Source organism: Canis lupus, chromosome 3, assembly GCF_011100685.1.
Source record: "Canis lupus familiaris isolate Mischka breed German Shepherd chromosome 3, alternate assembly UU_Cfam_GSD_1.0, whole genome shotgun sequence".
In the NCBI taxonomy this organism is placed as follows: Eukaryota; Metazoa; Chordata; class Mammalia; order Carnivora; family Canidae; genus Canis; species Canis lupus.
In genome coordinates this window covers 38,947,970-38,960,555 of record NC_049224.1, presented here as the reverse complement: position 1 = coordinate 38,960,555, position 12,586 = coordinate 38,947,970, and the positions used below count along the sequence as shown (strand labels likewise).

The window sequence follows — 12,586 nt, the reverse complement described above, 5'->3', positions numbered from 1 at the left end:
AGATTGAACTCAGCTTTCTCAATGCTGAATCTCTTGATGTTCTCTGTTTTGTTCGGGGCTTTTGATTATATATTTGTGAGGGATATTGGCCTTTTATCTTCATTTTTCAAAATGTCAGATTTCTATACTAAGGTTATGATTTCTTTATAAAACACAATGGGAATAGTTCCTCTTTTTCTTTTCTGGAAGCATTTATTTAAGGCTGGTGTTATCTCTCATTTAAGTGCTTGGTAGATTTCACTAGTGAAGTCTTCTGGATTGAGTTTTTTGGGGGTTTTTTGAGGAAAGATTTAGAATTACAGAAACAGTAGTTCCTAGGACTATTAAAACTTTGTGTATTTTTCTTATATAAGTTTTGTTTATATTTTTCTAGGAATTTGTCCATTTCATCTATTTCAAATATGTGAACATTGTAATTAATATTCCCTTATCCTTCTAATATATATAGGGATGTAATTTGCCACCTGTGTGACAGCACAATGAGGCTGGTTCTGGGAGTGGAGGTTGAAACCAGTTGCTGCTGCCAGGACAGGGGTATTTCTAGGACCTTACTGACTGGAAGAGCAAGAAAACGAGAAGCAAGGCCTACCAACAGAAACCAACAGGAGGCCATCTATGGTTTACAGACACCCAACCCCAGCATAAGTGAGCAGAGGACTTGGAACAGAAAGATCAGAGCTTAATAAGCAGCACACCCTCCCACTGAAATAGCTTCAGTGTCCTCTTCACTTCTGGAAGAGACCCTTAGAATTATTTTTCTTTACATCCCCCACCTCTTCTCCTTATTCCTGGGGTATGCTGAGATTGTTTGGGTCCAGGATCTTACCAAAATCTTATTCTTCTACTTCAGAAATTATGATCAACTGTAGAACAATTTACATTCACATTATCATTGTCCATTAAGATTTTAAAATAAATATTACAAGATTTGTTCTGCTTACTAAACTCTGTTTTCACATCCCATGGTTCCTTGTTTGATATGATACTTTGGTGAGAGTATTTTGGAGTATTCTCAAAGAGGACACCTGGGACACCTGCTTCCCACTCAGCAAATCGCATAATCTGCTCCTTTATACTCACATAATAGTTTGCATGGGTAGAGAATTTTTTAATTAAAACTGAGAAATGTGATATTAGATTGTTTCTAGAAGCAATTTAACTCTTGTCTGGAAGCTTATATGATTTTTCTATTCTTGAAATTCAGAAATTTTAGTAGGATGGGTCTAAATTCTTTTTCCAGAGCCCTTTCAAATAAGAAGACTTGAGTTGATTTTCCCTTGATATAGTTTGCATATTCTGTCTTAGGTTGTTCCCCTAAATGTCTGTGATTTATTATGTCTCCTGCTCTGCCCTTCATATCTTGATATTTCACTTGTGATTTTTATTCCAATAACTCTTGTCCTGTATTGTGTAACACATCTCTCACTTGAACCTTCTAAAATTGTGATTTCGTTTTTAGCAGGGACCATTCTCTTATAGTACTTCTACTAGAATTTTAAATTTAAAAACCAAGAATTATTTTGTTCTAGAAGCATTTTATTGTACTCTAATAATAGTTCATTATATGTTCTCATTATATTTTTATTTGATAGTCTATTTCTGTTTCTTCTATTAGTTCTGCTCCATAGTAGCCATCTGTTCTGGAATTAGGCTGTCTTTTTCCTTCAAACCACTGTGCTTCTGAGATATGCATGTGAGTTTGCTTTGCCTGATCATGTTGCTGGGAGTTTCCCCAATGTTGGTTTGGGCTCAGCTGGTGTCTGTGACAGGATCCCTTAGAGATGAAGAAGGGTGAGACTGCTTTTCCCTCTGTGGGGAAGGGGCAGTTGGGCTGGCAAACTCCACTGTCTCACTTTAGATATGGCCGGAGGAGGTGTGGGGATAGGGATAGTGTCCATTTTCAGAATCAAATAGAGCTAGATTGTCTCCAGGCCTACCTTGCAACTTCTCCTTCAATGGAGACAGCTGGGTAACACCTCAGCCATACTGGGTCCCTCTCTGCTGCTCAGAAGTCCCCTGGGTTATCCTACTCTGGGTTAGGATGGCTGCTTCTCACTCTGAGCTCTTCCACAGATTCAGCTTTTCTCCATATTACCTGACCTTTGGTCTATAAAGTCTTACTGATTTCTGGCTCTCTGTGCTAAGTGTGCACTTTTATCAAAGGCCATGGGGAACAATAGTGGGTCAGCCTCTGGACACACTCCTACCCTAGGCATCATCAGTAGCCACAGGATGCAGGAGAACATTTGCTGGCTGGCTGGCCTGGGGCTCTCAGAGCATAGCTGTCTCCTGGTCGTTGTCATATTAGGAACAGTTACAGGTAGGAAACAAGGCTAGACTTGAGGGTGCTGCATGAGTCCAGGTGGTAAGGATAGATTGGAACTCCCCAAAACCTCCAGAGCCTGAGGTTATAACTTCCTGTCTTCTCTTTCCAAGAAAACTGGAGACCAAGTATATAGCATAGAGTCTCAGGGGTCACAAGTCCACTCATAAACCAGTCACTTGTTATGTTGGTTGTATAGCTTATTTATATATTTAGAAAATATCACCCTTGAGTAAGATTAATCAAATGAACATGTGAATGGATGTTAATATTAAGTGGCAATTGAAAAAAAAAAAAAGAAAAAAAAAAAAAAGAAAAAAAAAAGAAAAAAAAAAAAGTGGCAATTGAGTTGGGCTGAATTTCTGTAATCTGCACCTAATAATCACACCTGGGCACAAAGGATTAAACATAACAGATATAGCCACATTAATTACTGTGTGAAATTTCCCAATATACAGTTTTTAAGTGTGTAGAGTAATAACCACACTGAATTAGGTGATTTGCTTAGACATAAATGTGAAAGGAAAAGAAAACATGCATGAGTAGTATGAACCACTTGGATAATTATAATCAATTGTGCAGTTCAAGAAAATTTCGTAAGCACATTTTTAATGACTGATTGGATCATAGGAAGTGGTTAATTAGCTAACATTTTCTTTTCCCACACCACCTCTCTCAAAATTATGGGATTAATAAAATCTGAATTTAAAAAAATGTCATCCTTTTCAAGAAAGATGCCTTGGTTTGTCCAGCCAGATTATGGGTTGTTGCCAGCTTCAAGAGGCTGCAATCTTTCAGAAAACCAAGCTCCTCTGCCTCTCATGCATTTACAGCTGTGCTTGCCACACGGTGGCTTCCTGGTTGCTGGAAACAACATTGCAGCCAAGTCAGCTGGGTCAGACACAGCAGGTAGGCAGCAGGTTACCCTCTGCTCTTTCTTCCTTCACAGATGGATGTGATTTTCACTTATGTGTGGGGTTTTATCTCTTCCTTAAATCACTTTCTCAACCACAGCACTGATGTGTATTTATAAGGTTGCCATTTTTCCCTGATGTCAAAAGGTGTGTTGTCTTACCCTTTCTGTTTCTTTCTTCCCCAAGCCTTATTTGTGTCTCCTTTTGTCCAGTTAAGATCAAACTTGTTTATTGCCTGGAGTGTCATTCTTTCTGTTCAAGGCTTCTGAAAGCTACACACAGCATCCACATCTCATGCACATGCAAGGAAAGGAATATAAAGGAATTCTTTACATATATTAATGTATATATCATATATAATTCTTTATATTTAGAATTGTTTATATGTTTTATATGATATAAACACACACACATGTGTGAGTGTGTGTGTGTATATATATATATATATATTTTTTTTTTAATTAGAGGTGGGGAGGCAGAGAATCAAGCAGGTACCACACCCAGTGCAGAGCCTGACAAAGGGTATGATCTCACAAACCTGAGATCATGACTAGAGCCGAAATCAAGAGTCAGATGCCTAACCAACTGAGCCACCCAGGAGCCCCTATTTCTTTCATATATTAATGGGATTTTACAGCTGAAAAAGTTTGCTTAAGTCAGCCCTGCCTTTCTGCTGGTGAAGAGGCTGAGATCTAACTATGAGAGGCCTTCCAGGACCCAGAGAAAATTGGTGGCAGGGTAAGGATGAAACTGTGTTCCATTAAACCATGTAGCAGAAAGATGTTCATTTGTTGCCTAAAATACAAACATCTTTGTGATAATAGCAGAAATCATTTCAACAGTAGACTCTGCTCCATTTTAGTGTAACTTTTTAATTAAAATTTCTTTCTGTTGCTATTGATTCAGAAAGTCTAGGTGCCCTAACTACATCATTTGATGGTTCTCATTACTGTTTTCTTAGACTTCTTCTGTTTCATCTCATTACACTTCAGAAGGAGCAACTTATTAAAGATTCTTCAGCTTGGCCTTCTTCAGGTCCTTTTTAAAATAGGTTTAAGACATAATTAACATATCATAAAATTCACTTTTTAAAGTATACAGTGTTTTTTAGCATACTTCAGAGTTATGCAACCATCATTATCTAATTTTATCACATTTTCAATCACCCCCAAAAGAAATCTCATATCCTTTAGCAGTCACTCCCCATTCACAATAAAACTGTGTTCCACAGAAGCTGTACCATTTACATTCCCAACGGCAATACCTGAGGTTTCCAATCTCTCTGCCTCCTTGCTAACACTTGATATTATCTGCCTTTTTTGTTTATAGCCATTCTGGAGTGTGAAGTAGTATATCATTATGGTTTTGATTTGCATTTCCCTAATGACTAATTATGCTGAACATCTTTTCATGTGATTAGCCATGCTTACATCTTTAGAGACATGTCTATTCAAATCGTTTGCCTAGTTTTACAAATGGATTTTTGCAAGTTCCAAGAGTTGTTTATATGTTCTACATATCATTCCCTTATTAGATACATGATTTGCAAATAATTTCCCCCAGACTGTGTAGATTGCCTTTTCACTTTCTTGAGTATCCTTGGACACAGAAAAGTTTTTAACTTTGATGAAGTGTAATTTATCAGTCTTCTAATTTAACACCTCTGCTTTTAGTCTCTTATCTAAGAGGTCTTTGATAAACCCCATGTCATGAAAATTTGCTATGTTTCATTCTAAAATGAGTTTTGTAAGTTTTATTTCTTACATTTAGGTCCATGATCCACTTTATAATTTTGTATGTGGTGTGAGGTCAGGGTCCAGTTAATTCTTTTGCATGTGGATATCCGTCACCCCAGGACCATTTGTTGTTACTCCCATTGAATTACCTTGGTCCCCTTTAAAAAAAAAAAAAATCTGTTGACCATAGATGTACAGATTTGCTTTTGCACTCTCACTTCTGCTCCATTGCTCTATATGTGTATCAGTTTACCAGGGCTGCCATAACAAATACCATGGCTTGGGTGGCTTAAACAACAGAAAATTTATTTTCTAACAATCTGGAGGCTAGAAGTCCAAGATCAAACTGTTGGTAAGTGTGGTTTTCTCTTGAGCCTCTCTTCTTGACTTGCAGACAGCTGCCTTTTCACTGTGTCCTTGCATGGCCTTCTGTGTGCACACATCCCTGGTATTTCTTCCGGGGATGAAGAAGTATGGTGTCCTTCTGAGGGCATCAGTGTTATTGGATTAGCAGCCCACTCTAATGGCCTCATTTTAACTTAATCCATTTAAAGACCTTACTTCCAAATTCAGTCACATTCTGAGGTACTAGTAATTGGGGCTTCAACTTATGCATTTGAGGAGGAGGAGGGAAACACAATTTAGCTCATAACAATATGTCTGTGCTTGTGCCAGTACCATACAGCTTTGATTACCATGGTGTTGTAAGTTTGGACATATTGTAGAAGTGTGAGTCCTCCAACTTTGTTCTTAAGTGTTTTGGCTTTTCTGGGTCCCTTGAATTTCCTGATGAATTTTAGGATCAGCATTTCAATTTCTATAAAAAATGCAGCTGGGATTTTGTTAGGAATTGTCTTCAATCTGTTTTATATATTGTTAGATTTTGTCTGTTACTATTTTGATAAGGATTTCTGCATCTGTATTCAAAAGGAATGTTGGGGGAAAAAAACAAAAGGAATGTTGCTTTGTAGTTTCTTGTAATGCCATTGTCTGATTTTGTATCAAGATAATACTGGACTCAGAATGAGCTGGGAATTGGTTCTTCAGTTCTCTGGGAGAGTTTGTAAAGAGTTGGTCTTAATTCTTTTTAAAAGAATTTTGGTAGAATTCACCAATGAAACCACCAATTTTCTTTGTGGGAGGTTTTTAAACTACTAATTCAGTCTTCCTTTGTTGTAGGTTTATTTATAGTTCCTATTTCTTCTTGAAATCTGTGTCTTTCTAGGAACTCTTCCATTTCACCAGATTTATCTGATTTGTTGGTATATAGCTGTTTAGTGCTCACAGCATTCTAATTTTTTTCAAGGTTGGTAGTAATATCCCCTCCATTCCAGATTTTATATCTGGGTGTTCTTTCTTGGTCAGTGTAGCTTTTTGTCACTCTTACTGCTTCTTTGAATTCTTGGATATCTAATGAGCTGTTTTATTTCACCTGTGCCAGGTTCTGTACTTCTCTTTCCTCTACAGATCATGCTGCTGGAGTTGCTGGTAAGTAGGCTGGCAAGTGGTGAGAGGCTCAGAAGTTTCTGGCACAACAGGTTTTGCTTCTATGAACCACCGTGAATCAAAGAACACACTGTTTATGGGTCTCCTGAGGTACCGTGAAGCAGCCTCTTGGAGTCCAGACTCAAAATGTTTGAAACTCCTCAAGGCCTCTCCCAGCCTCAAGGCCTGATAGCATTTTGACCTGTCTGTAAGGCTTCCTCTAAGGGCAGTTAGCAGCCTGGGCAAGCACTTGGACTACTCTCAGAAAGATGGCAGCAGTAGGCTTTCTCAGAAGGGAGACATGGGTTTCTGCTAGCTGAATATCCAAAGTACCACAAGATCCTGGGTCTTCCCAGGCCTTGGGAGTGTGCAGGCCTTCTCCTTAGCAGGTACCTAAGCTCTCATTTGCAACTCAAGGAGGAAGAAGCCTTGTCCTCTCTCCTTTGCAGATTTTAGAGAACCCATGGCCTTTGTGTATTCTCCAGACTTGAATGCATACCTGTTTTAGTTGTTGATTTAGTTCAAGGAGGGGAACAAGGAAAGAGAGGGGATCAGAGATGGTATCTGTGTCTACCTACCATCTCGCCAGGACTCCTACAGCCATCTCTAGAGTACCTCTGAGTATTATTTCTGGTTTTCTATTTATGACTGTTGTCTCCTTCAGGAGCACCAGTTATACATACATGTGAGATGTATCTTGTCTGCCCTCATATTTTCATATTTCTTTCTCATTCATCTTTTATTCTTAATCCATTTCAATTTGTTCAGTTTTCTCAAAACAACTCTCTTGGGAGTATTAGCCTTGTCCATTCTCCTCTTTGGTACCCTTGCCATGTGAGTATACCTCTGTTCTAAAATGAAACCTAGAAGAATGAGGCTTCTGTCACCTTGAATGGTGTGGCCTGTGGGAAAATACTTTGTTACATATGGAGAAACAACTAGAGTAACAAATGCTTTAAAATATGTTCCAGATTGTCTGAAACTTTTTTCTGCAGAGGTAAATCACCAGATTAGCTCATATGTACATTCTTATATGGAAAAAGTCTTTCATGATTTCTACTTTGGCTTTATTGCCAGCAATTAAAATCATTAAGTGCATTCTTCAACCACAGAACGTGGCAAGAAACAATAAAAATATCAAATTATATTCAGAGTGCCTCTCATTACTTTCAGCAACTTTATAGGTAATAACTTTGTTTAGCTCCATTCTCTTGAAACCAAGTCTCTTTCCTTAGTACCTTCGTTTCTCCTGCTTAATTGGGCTTGGAACTGTTTAGCCAGAATATTTCCAGTTTCAAGTGAGGAGAATCAACTGGAAGCAGATAAAGCAAAAGATCTGACTTGCTTCAGTAAATAGTTACCCAGGAGTCTGACCTTGAACTCAGGATCCAGGAATTCGGATGGTAGCATTAAGACTGTTTCTTCATCTCTTAGATCTCTGAGTTGGCTTCACCATGAAGCAGGCTACACCCAGGCAAAGGTGGCTAGGTTTACATTACCACTGAGCTTGTTAGCTTGGAGAAAAGAGAACTTATGTGAACCTTTGGAGGATGCTGACTGGACTGCTAAACCAGTCACTGTGTCTGGCCTGAATCACATGCACTCAGGTAGAGCCTTACCAAGGTCTCTTAGAGATGGGAAGAAGCAGTTTGTAAAGGGAAAAGATGCAGAACAAGAGGCAAAACCAAGCAAACAAGAAGAAACTTATTGGCCACTATTGAGACCTTATGTGTAATTTTATAACCTAATAGACCTTAATGATTTCCTTAAGTAAAAAGTTACCCTCGGTAACTGGAAGATTTGTATTTCTTGAAAAGAGAGTCTAAGGTATTTCTGGGCCAAATGGCTGCAGTGCTTGAAAGGAGCTATCTCATCAAGCTATACCTCTTCACCCCCTTCCACCAGCCAAGGACAGCTGTATCGCCACGTAAAGTATTCTTGCTTGAAGGACAAAGTGTTATCAAGTAGTCCTATTGTGTGATTTAACTTGTATATATCTTTGTTACAAATGAGTGGACACAAGGGATTTTATTGCAACCATTAAAGTATACGGAATCCTTTTCCTATCTACTCACCACAACAGGATCTGCCTCCCCTGCTCCAACTCCTTTGCTCACATGCAGCACACCGTCCCACTTTCTTTCACTGGAAAAGGCAGTGAAGCTGCTCATATACGGTGGCTGCATCCTTTTATCATTGCTTTTCTACCCAGAAAGCCCTTACCTGCTTTTTGCACTAGGCTGCTGACAGAAAATTTAAAACCTTTCTTTGGTTTTGCAAAAAATACCAATGAATGAAGAGGAGAATCCAGTAGATAATAAAGATGATTAGAGCTTGTTGGCAGTCATTTGCTACCAAGGAGATGAAATAAAGCAACTAATTACTCAGAGACATCTAAAGAGCAAGTGGTAACTGGGAAGCATTTTTGTTCAATACATTTGAAATCTTAGCTAGCTTAATTTTTGCCTCAAGAATTTTTCTTTTTTTCCCTTTTCAGTCTAGTAATAAAAGTGTTTAGGTCATTAACATAAGCTGAAAATGTTTTTTTTTTTTTTTTTTAAACTACCTGTCTTTGTTACTTCACTGGCTGAACAAAATCACAAATGTCATATTCAAGTCACACTAAATTTACTGAAAATTTGAATGTGTGTAACTGCTATAGCATGGTGTCAATGTGAAGTTAAAATCATTGAGAATATATTTCTCATTTATCTCTTAAGCAAGACAATCAACAATGAGTTTCATTTTTAAAAGAAAATAACTTTAATAGCACTTTGTTTCTTTCCAGACCTTTCTCTCATTTTTGTGTGTAGAAGTATTACACTGCAGTAAACATCTTTCTACATACAGCTTCGTAGAGTCCTGAGATATTTTCCTTAACATAAATCCTGTGGAAAGAAGCAAACTGTTATCAACTACCCTGTTCCAACCTTGTGCTAGGTACTTGGCAAACGTATCTCATTAGTTCCCTGATGCCTGGGCTATTATAGTAAGCTCCCCCCGCCCCCCCACCTGTGGTTTCGCTTTTCACTCTTTCAGTTACTCTTGATTAGCTGTGGTCTGCAAGCAGATGATACTCCTTCTAACATATTCTCAGAAGGTCAATAATAGCCTAATGGCTACATCAGTGTCTGTGTCATTCACCCCACTTCATCCCATCACATAGGCATTTCATCATCTCACATCATAAGAGGGGTGACATTTTGACACATATTTACATAACTTTAATTAGATATACTGTTAGAATTGTGCTATTTTATTATTGGTTTTTGATTTTAATCCCTTACTGTGCCGATAAATTTTATCCTAAGTACATATGTATGCATAGTACATATAGGATTCATTGCTGTCTGCAGTTTTAAGCATGCATTGAGGGTCTTGGAAGGTATTCCCTCTGGATACGGAGACTACTATCTCATCTTGTTACTTTGGAAACAGAAAGGAACATCAGTAGCTCCCCCAAAGTCACACAGGTTTCTAATTGTAGGTCCATCTGACCTTTGCTTTCTCAAGGACCTCATATTATGTTCTCTGCTTCAACATATGGTTAAAAGCAGTGTGTCTGGAGGTACACTGTCTTATTTTAATTTATTCATGAGAGACACAGAGAGGCAGAAACATAGGCTGAGGGAGAAGCAGGCTCCCTGCAGGGGAGTCTGATTGGGGACCCAATCCCAGGACCCCGGGAGCATGACCTGAGCTGAAGGCAGACGCTCAACCACTGAGCCACCCAAGTGTCCCTGGAGGCAGGCACACTGTCTTAATTCAAAACCAGATCCACCACCAGAACCACCTATTTGCTATAAGACCCCAAAACAGTTAATATTTCCCTCTGTGCCTCAGTTTCTTCCTTTGTGAGAAGAGAAACATAGTCAACACACAGGCCTCATAGGGCTGTTGTGGTAATTAAATGGAGTAATACATGTAGACGACTTAGAACAGAGTCTGACCCACAGTTACCTTTGTAATAATCATCAGCTGCTGTTTACATGTATTATTATTAGTGTTGTTACTACCATCATCATAACAGTTTTTCCCTAAACATCCATGGCTTTCCATGTCAATCTGAAATGGAGGGTGGCTGGGTAACTTCTCCATGTGATGCTTAAACTTCATTCTAATACTATTAGATGTCTGTATTTTATCACCTGCATTCTTCTGGGCACAGTGTAAAGAGGTAGTTTTAACTGTTATCTTTTCTGACCTATTTTGAGTATGACAATCTGCTGAGTAAAAATGCTGCTGAAGGATACTGCACATTTACACTGAAAATGCAGCCTAATTGTTAACAATGGTTTTCATCTCATTTTTCATTTCTCTATTATCTGTTGGTTGATTTTTTTTTTTTTTAACTCAGGGTACAAATGATCCTTTTGGAGAATTCTGCAGAATTCTTAATTGCAGGAGATTTAACAGAAGTCCACATTTGTAAGGAAAATGAAGATGAATTTTCTCATTGTATAAAAAAAAATGAATGCCTTGATGTATTTGTTTTTCTTAGTAGGCTTCTGTCATTAAGATGGATGCTTGAGGATATATTGTTAGATCTTGTGTAGAACAGAAAGTTATTACTCATAGTTTGCCAGATTTGCATACTCGCATCACAACACAGAATATCATTTTACATTTAGATTCACAGTCCCACTGCCATTATCAGATTGCATTTTCATATTGAATTACAAACAAAAATTTTATGTTACTAACACTTAATGAAATTTTAATAAGGCTGTGTTTTGGTGCTATTATTCAAATAATGTGTTTTGAATTGCTTTCCTTTGAATATATTGCATTAAAGAGGAACTCAATATGATCTGGTTCTTTGAAGAGTGTTCCCACTTTCTGGGCAGCTTTAAAAAGACAAAGTAGGAAACTGTTTCTTCTCTGCAAGTCTGTAAATCGAAAAGGAACACATTTGCTAAGATCTGTAGAAGTGATGGCAGCAGGCTGCAGATGGTCTGAGTTAATGAAATGACTCCTGTTGGCTATTAGAGCTGCACAATTAAAAATATATAGACAAAGTGCAGACATCACAGATTATAAGGAATGATACCCCTGGGTTCTCCTTTCTTTCTCACGGAGCCTTCAGGCTAAGATATTAAAAATCAAGACATTTAAGAGATTCACATTATTCCAGTTCTTGATCAGTGATGCCCCAAATTAAAATGGGAATCTCTTGAGACAGCACGTTTCTGTTTGTAGCATTCTTCTTGGCCGTTTCTGTGCAAATGGTGATGCTGGGCTCAAGGCAGTTTTTTTTACAGGAGCAAGTGCTTTCCAAAAGACGTAAGCCAAGACTTCACTGGCACATGCTTTGTGTGGTTTCGTCCTGGTTGTCCCACAGGAGGCAGCTGAATGCAGAGACCATAAATACTGAAAAAGGGACACCTGGGTGGCTCAGTGGTTGAGCATCTGCCTTCAGCTCAGGTCCCGCATCGGGCTCCGCGCACGGAGCCTGCTCCTCCCTCTGCCTGTGTCTCTCATGAATGAATGAATGAATGAATGAATGAATAAATAAAATCCTTAAAAGAATAATAATACTCAAAGAGTGAAAACGTGCTTAGAAATCCTGCTTGCAAGGCAAGCCGGCTTCTACCAAACATTCGTGTTTAATAAACTCTTAAGGGCCGGACAGAAAGTAACTGGTGGTAAAGGTTCTGGAGGGTCTGGACCGCAGCCGAGGGAAAGGCGTGGCCAGGGCAAGCCAGGTGAGGAGTCAGCTGGGTCTTTTATCCTTTCTGCGTAGTTTCGTGTGGAAGGAAATGCTTTTCCTTCGCTTCCACGCACGCTCTCCTCCTCCTCCCCTCGCCTTACCTTTCCCCCCACATTCGGACTTTTAAGTACGCTCTACCTAAAAATACTCGCGATTTTCAAACTCTTCGTACTCACTCTCTGCAGTACTTGCCCGAGCCGGTGTGGTCCTGAGCTTGGCTGCGCACACCTGCCTACGAGCCTTGGTTCCTAGTGTCTATCTGGGGGGTCTGGCGAGGACGGCCCGGGACGCCGGGACCACAGCCCCCGCCGGGACGCCGCTGCTTTCCGCCGACGCGCCGGCCGCGCAGACGCCCCTGACGCAGCGCGCAGCCATCGTGACGCGGCACGCAGTCTCCTCCGACGCAAGCGCGGTCTCC

At 39.3% G+C, this 12,586-nt stretch overlaps 1 protein-coding gene and 1 long non-coding RNA gene across 4 annotated transcripts in view; one reads left to right on the top strand and one right to left on the bottom strand.

Moving 5' to 3' along the window:
* The window catches only part of FAM189A1 (family with sequence similarity 189 member A1), a 452,536-nt gene that overhangs the window by 294,135 nt on the left and 145,815 nt on the right, over positions 1–12,586 (top strand). The gene's annotated exons all lie outside the window — the stretch shown is intronic.
* LOC111095188 lies at positions 9,198–12,539 on the bottom strand. Its single transcript, XR_005356911.1, has 2 exons — positions 12,345–12,539; positions 9,198–9,346 (listed from the first exon to the last, which is right to left on the bottom strand). It is a non-coding gene; the product is annotated as an uncharacterized LOC111095188 (long non-coding RNA).